Genomic DNA, 6,528 nt, shown 5'->3' with positions numbered 1-6,528 from the left:
GATTTTTGCATCCTTGAGGACATGTTTTGTCTTCTCAACAATTCCTTCAAGATTTTTCTCCTTTTTCTTCCTGATATCTGGTGGCACCACTATCTTGATATTCTCAAATTGCCTAGATGCAAGTGCTTTTAGTTCCTTCTTGTCCTCCAACACCTTCTCCTTGTCCTTGTCTTTTTGATTTGGAGCTGGGTCTGGTGTGGTCTTATAGAACTTTTTCCTGTCCACATTTAAGAAAACTAAACAGCGATTTGCATGGTCAATAACAGCGCCTACAGTGGCTAAGAATGGGCGACCAAATATCAAAGGTCTGTCTTTGTCCTTGTCCATCTCCAAAACTTGAAAATCGGCTGGGATTGTTTTGTTTTCGATGATCAGTGGCAAGTCCTGGATCATTCCTTCTGTTCTCTTTTGAGATGAATCACCAAAGATTATCCTTACTGGAGATGGGAAAAATGTACCTATACCAAGTTTCTCAGCAACAGATTTTGACATGACATTCACATTAGCACCATGATGTGGTCTGCGATGAGGGTGTCAAGTTTTACCCTAAATAAAATCAATTGCCACAAGTGCACAGCCTATCGATTGTAGTACTTAGGGATCGAATCCACATTGAAGGAGGATCTTTCCTGCAAAAGCCTTCGAAAGAAATATAAAGTAAGGAAGTCTAGAACCAGGCGAGTTTTGTGAGTGTTTTGGTGGTGTGTTTAAAACGTAAAAACGAATCTTAAAGATACTACAGTAATTAAAATGACCTAATAATTAAACTTAACGAAAACGAGTAAAAACGAGAAAAACGGCTAACCTAATTGCTTAAATGAAAATCGATTGAAAGAGTAGAGATACTAAACTAAAGCTTGAATAAAAATCGGTGTGAATCTATAGGGAAGAAAGCGCTGGGGTTCAGGGAAGTTTTCTAAGGGGTATGAATGATTCAAAACATTGCTAGTGGTGTTTGAAGACTTAGTTTGCCGAAGTGAATGCAAGGACAAGTAAAAGACTAGGAGAAGTGTACATTAATGATGATAACTTGCCGAAGTGACGAATGAGCGAATCAAAAAATCCTAGGCGAACATGAAATAAGTAGCTGATTGAAAACAAATGAAAATTGGCTGAAGTGGCAATGATCCTAGAGATTATAGACGAGCTAAAATTGTAGAGTTAAATGAAAGTATGTGTATACGTACCCACTCCCCCCCCCCCCCTTTTAGGAGGGGGGACAGCTGAACCCTTCCAAGGACGGGCTGCCTACGTATCCTTTGCAGGGATCAAGCCGTCCCGTAGTTCATGTTGATCGTGTTGTAGCCTTAGTGATAATACTTCTTCAGGTGCATTGCATTCCACGATCTTGGAATTGCTTCGTCAGCTACCGTCGCAAGTTCGTAGACTCCTGGGCGAACTACTTTTGTAATCTTGTAAGGTCATTCCTAATTTGCTCCGAGCTTTCCTGCATTCTTCTCGGCAGTGTTTTGGTAAACTTTTTGAAGAACGAGCTCTCCTTCTTTAAATCTTCGACTTCGGACATTTTTGTTGTAGTATCTTGCCGTCGCTTGTTGGTAGTTCTGGATTCGGATTAGAGTCTGGTCGCGCTTTTCGTTGACCAAATCGAGTTCATCCAGCATCATTAGGTGATTAAAGCCCTCTTGTCCCGGTAGAAGTCTTCGTCGAATACCTGGGAAATCCACCTCGGGGGGGATCACGCATTCCGCTCCATAGACTAGAGCGAATGGAGTTCTCCAGTGGCTCGGTGCGGAGTTGTCCGATGCGACCAAAAGACTCCTTCGAGCTCGTCTGCCCATCATCCCTTCTTGGCGTCGAGCCTCTTTTTCAGACCGTCTAGGATCGTCTTGTTGGCTGCTTCGGCTTGTCCGTTCCCTTGAGGATATCTTGGCGTAGATTTGCTCAAACGGATTTTCCATTTCTCACAGAAAGCTTTAAAAGGCGTTGAGATGAACTGGGATCCGTTATCGGTGACTATCTCGTAGGGGACCCCGTGTCGGCAGATGATATTTTTCCAGACGAAGTGTTCGACTTGAGCGTCCTTTATGCTCGCGTAGGAATCGGCTTCGACCCACTTAGAAAAATAATCTGTGAGGACTAGCAGAAAGCGCATATGCTTCGATCGATGTAGAGGTCCGACAATATCCATCGACCATCTCATGAAAGGATAAGGTGACGAGATCGATGACAGCAGCTCGGTAGGTTGGTGAATTGTAGGCGCGTGCCGTTGACACTTCTTGTACTTCGCTGTAAACTTCTCGCAGTCCTTGACCATCGTAGGCCAGAAGTAACCGTGCCGTTTTATCTTGATTGCGAGTGACCTTCCGCTAGAATGGTTTCCACACTCACCGCTGTGTACTTCGTGCATGATCTTTCTTGCCTCAGGTCCCTCGACGCATGTCATGAGTGGTCCTGAAAATCTCCATTTAAACACCTTGCCATCGACGAGGACATATCGCGCGGCCTGAGCTTTTAATTTGCGGGCTTCCCACTTGTCGGTTGGTACTTCTCCATCGGCGATATATACTCGGATGGCTCCGAGCCATTCTTTGTCGCAGTCGTACTCCAGCTCGGCTGGTGAGGCGTCTTCGTCCATAGCGATTGCCTCGCCGCCCTCTGGTTCCTGCTTGGGAGGATTTATCAGCCGAACTCCTTCTACCTCTTCGATGCTAGGGTGTTCGATGAATTCGACTGGAACTGTCCGTCGGAGATCCGGATCTGAAGTCGAAGCAAGTGCCGCCAAGGCATCTGCCGAGGTGTTTTCACCTCGGGGTATTCGTGTGAGCTCGAACTCGTTGAACTTTTGCACCGAATCTCGGACCACTTTGAGGTAAACTCCCATTCATCCGTCCTTCGCCTCGTATTCCCGTTAAATTGACATGCTACGAGCTGTGATTCACAAAAGGCTCTTATCTTTCGAACTCCGATTCCCTGCGCCAGTCGTATGTCAGTGATCAGTGCTTCGTATTCTGTTTTCTTGTTCGAGGCGTGGAAATTCAGACGAAAAGATTGCTCCAATATTTCCCCGGTGGGAGAGGTGAGACGGATTCCTATTCCCGACCGTGCTTAGACGACGAGCCGTCGACGTGCAGTGTCCATATTTTGTCTCGGGTTGGCTTGGTCGTCGCCTCTTGCCGGAAGTTCGATGAGAAAATCTGCGAGCACCTGTGATTTTGCAGATGACCTGTTCCGATACTCGATGTCGTACTCTCTCAACTCTATGGCCCATTTGGCGAGCCGCCCAGATTGGCTCGGACTGTGTAGAATCAAGCGCAACGGAAGTGTAGCGAGCACAACAATCGAATGTGATTGAAAATACAGGCGCAGCTTGCGAGCCGATACTACGACGGCTAGGGCGACCTTCTCGATCTGGTGGTAACGGGTCTTGGCATCAGTCAGTGTCTGGTTGACGTAAAAGATAGGTTTCTGCTTGGATCGCTCTTCTCTTATCAGCACCCCACTCACAGCTGTAGCTGATACGACGATGTAGAGGAAGAAAGGCTCTCCTTCAACTGGTTTCGCCACGATCGGCGGGCTCGCCAGATAACTCTTCAATTCCTGGAAAGCTGTTTCGCATCGCTTGTCCCACTCGAACTTCTTGTTTCCTCGAAGGGTGTCGTAGAAAGGCAGACACTTGTCGGTAGAACGGGAAATGAATCTGTTTAGCGCAGCGACTTTTCCTGTGAGCCTTTGAACCTCTCGCTTCGTCCTTGGAGAGGGCATCTCGATTAATGCCTTGATCTGCTTGGGATTCGCTTCAATGCCTCGGTGAGTGACCAAGTAGCCGAGGAATTCTCCCGAGGTTACCGCGAATCTACACTTCGCGGGGTTTAGTTTCATGTTGTGTTTGTTAAACTGCTCGAAACATTCTCGTAGGTGCGCGATATGATCGTTCTCCTCGAGTGATTTGACTAACATATCGTCGATGTATACCTCCATGGTTTTTCCGAGCTGATCCGCGAACATTTTATTGACGAGCCGTTGGTATGTTGCCCCTGCGTTTTTGAGTCCGAAAGGCATGACTTTGTAGTAGTGATCCCGCGATCGGTTATGAACGCCGTTTTTTCCCGGTCGTCGGGATGCATCAGGATTTGGTTGTAACCAGAAAACGCGTCCATAAATGTTAACAACTAATGTGTGGTAGCGGGAAACTATCTTTTGGGCACGCCTTGTTGAGGTCAATGAAGTCTACACAGACTCGCCACTTGTCGTTCTTCTTCTTCACAACCACCGGGTTCGCGAGCCAGTCCGGGTATTTGGCCTCTGCGATTGATCCTACTTTGAGCAATCTCTCCACTTCGTCGTTAACTGCTTTAGCTCGTTCGGGTCCGAGCTTCCTTCTTTTTTGCTTGATTGGTTTGAAGGTTGGGTCTACATTCAGTTCGTGACAGGTCATGTCGATGCTTATTCCTGGCATATCATCCGCCGTCCAGGTAAAAGTGTTGATATTTTCCTTGAGGAAGGAGAGAAGCTCGCTTCTCAGAGGCTCTTCTAGCTTAGATCCGATTTCGATGCGTCGTTCTGGACACGCCTCGTCAATGCACACCGAGTCCGCAGCATCGCATACCGGCTCGGCGCGCTTTTTGTGGCTCTCCGTGATCGTTAATTGCTATAAGAGTTTCGAGAGCTCGTTCGCAGGCTCTCGGTCCATCTTCAATTTTTTGCGATCCACGTCTGCTCGTGCGTCGGTGACGGGGTTCCTCAACTTGTGTTCCGCCAAACAACACATTCGCGACTCCTTCTGGTTTCCCCAGATTGTTTTGATACCTGCTGGAGTTGGGAACTTGAGGCAGAGGTGATATGTGGAAGGGACCGCCCTCATCGCGTTGATCCATGGAGTTCCCATAATCACATTTTAGATTCGGGTGATCGGTGACGCAGAACTCGACGATCCTAGTGACTCCGCCAGCTACCACAGGGAGCCTAATTGTGCCCATAGTCATCGTTGTTTCTCCTGAAAATCCGGTAAGAGGTTTGGGGATCGCCGTCCCTTCGGAAAGATCGATTCCCATCCTTCTGAGTGTCTCCCTGAAAATGACGTTTACCGAGCTCCCAGTATCGATGAGCACCCTCGCTACATCGTGGTCCCTGATCGTCAATTCGATCACCAGTGGATCGTTGTGCGGTCTATTTATTCTTGCCGTTTCCTCCTTGGCGAAGGAGATCACAGTATTCGGAATATCGGTTGGTTCTGTCCAATTTTCCTTCGCTTCGGCTCGGCGTTGATAAGCCTTGATGGAAGACACTGTGTCTTGGTAATATTGAGATCCACCCATGATCATGTTGATCCTTTGTCTCGGCTCGGGTCGCTCTTCGGGTTCACCTCTCCTGTCGCGCTTGGCGTTTTCGCCTCGTCGGGGTAGATTTGCGGGTTCTGCCGTCCCGTTCGGCTCGGTTCCCTCTTTTGGCTCACTAGGGATGAGGTCTTTGAGATTCACCGCGTTCTGGAGCTCTCCTACCGCCATCTTAGCCGCGAGTTTGGCTCCTAGAGTTCGGCATTGTGCCATTGAATGCCCGTAGGTCTGGTGATACTCGCAGAACGGTTTTTCGTCGTAGCTGGTGGGCTTTCTTATCCAAGTGTTGTTGCGCGGCTCTCCTCTTCCGCGTCCAGCGCCTACTTGGTAGTTATGGGCATCTCCGCTTCTAGGTTCGTCCAAGCTCTGGGTTGTTGCGTTGTTTGATGGATTGCCTTTCTTCGAGGGGCGCGTCAAAATTGAGCTTCGGATCGCTGCTTTAGTTGCTTCGTACTGCTCGTCCAGATTCTTCATCTTTTCTTTGTTTACGACGAGGTCTGTCGACCGATGCAAGGCAGCTTGAATCTTTTGTGGCAGGTTGAGTGCCATTTCCCGTCGGAATTCGGATTTGTACCACAAAGACCGTTTCAGAGTTTCGAGTGCAGTCTTGTCGCTTATTCCTTCTACTTTGGATACGACTGCCTTGAACCTTGTCATGTAATCCCAAAGCGGTTCATTCGGTTCTTGGGAAAGCGTCCACAGGTCGGCATCAAAGGTTCCTCTATCCATAAACACCGAGTATTGTTGAAGGAACAAAGCGGAGAGCTGTTGGAAACTGCCGATTGAATTGCGCTCATGTCTCGAAAACCACTCGAGCGCGGCTCCCTTGAGATGTTCCACGAAGAGTAAGCAATATCCGGAGTTTACTTCCCGCTCGGTCAGTTTGGCAGCGTTCTTTGTGAAAGCTCGTCCCATTGCTATCTGAAACGCTGTGATGTTTGCTTTCGGGTCGGTCGTTCCTTCGTAGAATGGGATTCTCACCTTCCTGGGCTCGGGAATCCTAGCCTCCGTGATTCTCGCCGTGAATGGTGTTCTCTGGGTTTCTTCAAGCATTCGATCAATCTCGGGCGCAGCACTCATTGTGTTATGCACTTGAGACTTCATGGCGCGTATCTCAGCTACTGTCCGAGCCATTGAGGCTCGCAGTTCTTTGATTTCGAGGGTTTGTGCGTGAGTCATTCCCTTTGATTGGCGAAGCCGCTCCCGCTCTTCTCTCCTCGGCTCGTCTTCGCGC

The 6,528-nt window shown here is 48.4% G+C and overlaps 1 pseudogene; it reads right to left on the bottom strand.

Moving 5' to 3' along the window:
• Positions 1-1,307: 1,307 nt before the first annotated feature.
• LOC112089256 lies at positions 1,308-6,473 on the bottom strand (annotated as a pseudogene).
• Between the last annotated feature and the right edge of the window lie 55 nt (positions 6,474-6,528).

This window comes from Eutrema salsugineum, unplaced genomic scaffold (assembly GCF_000478725.1).
Source record: "Eutrema salsugineum unplaced genomic scaffold, Eutsalg1_0 scaffold_12, whole genome shotgun sequence".
Taxonomy (NCBI): Eukaryota; Viridiplantae; Streptophyta; class Magnoliopsida; order Brassicales; family Brassicaceae; genus Eutrema; species Eutrema salsugineum.
The sequence above is the reverse complement of the archived record's forward strand: the minus strand, read 5'-3'. Positions and strand labels throughout refer to the sequence as shown.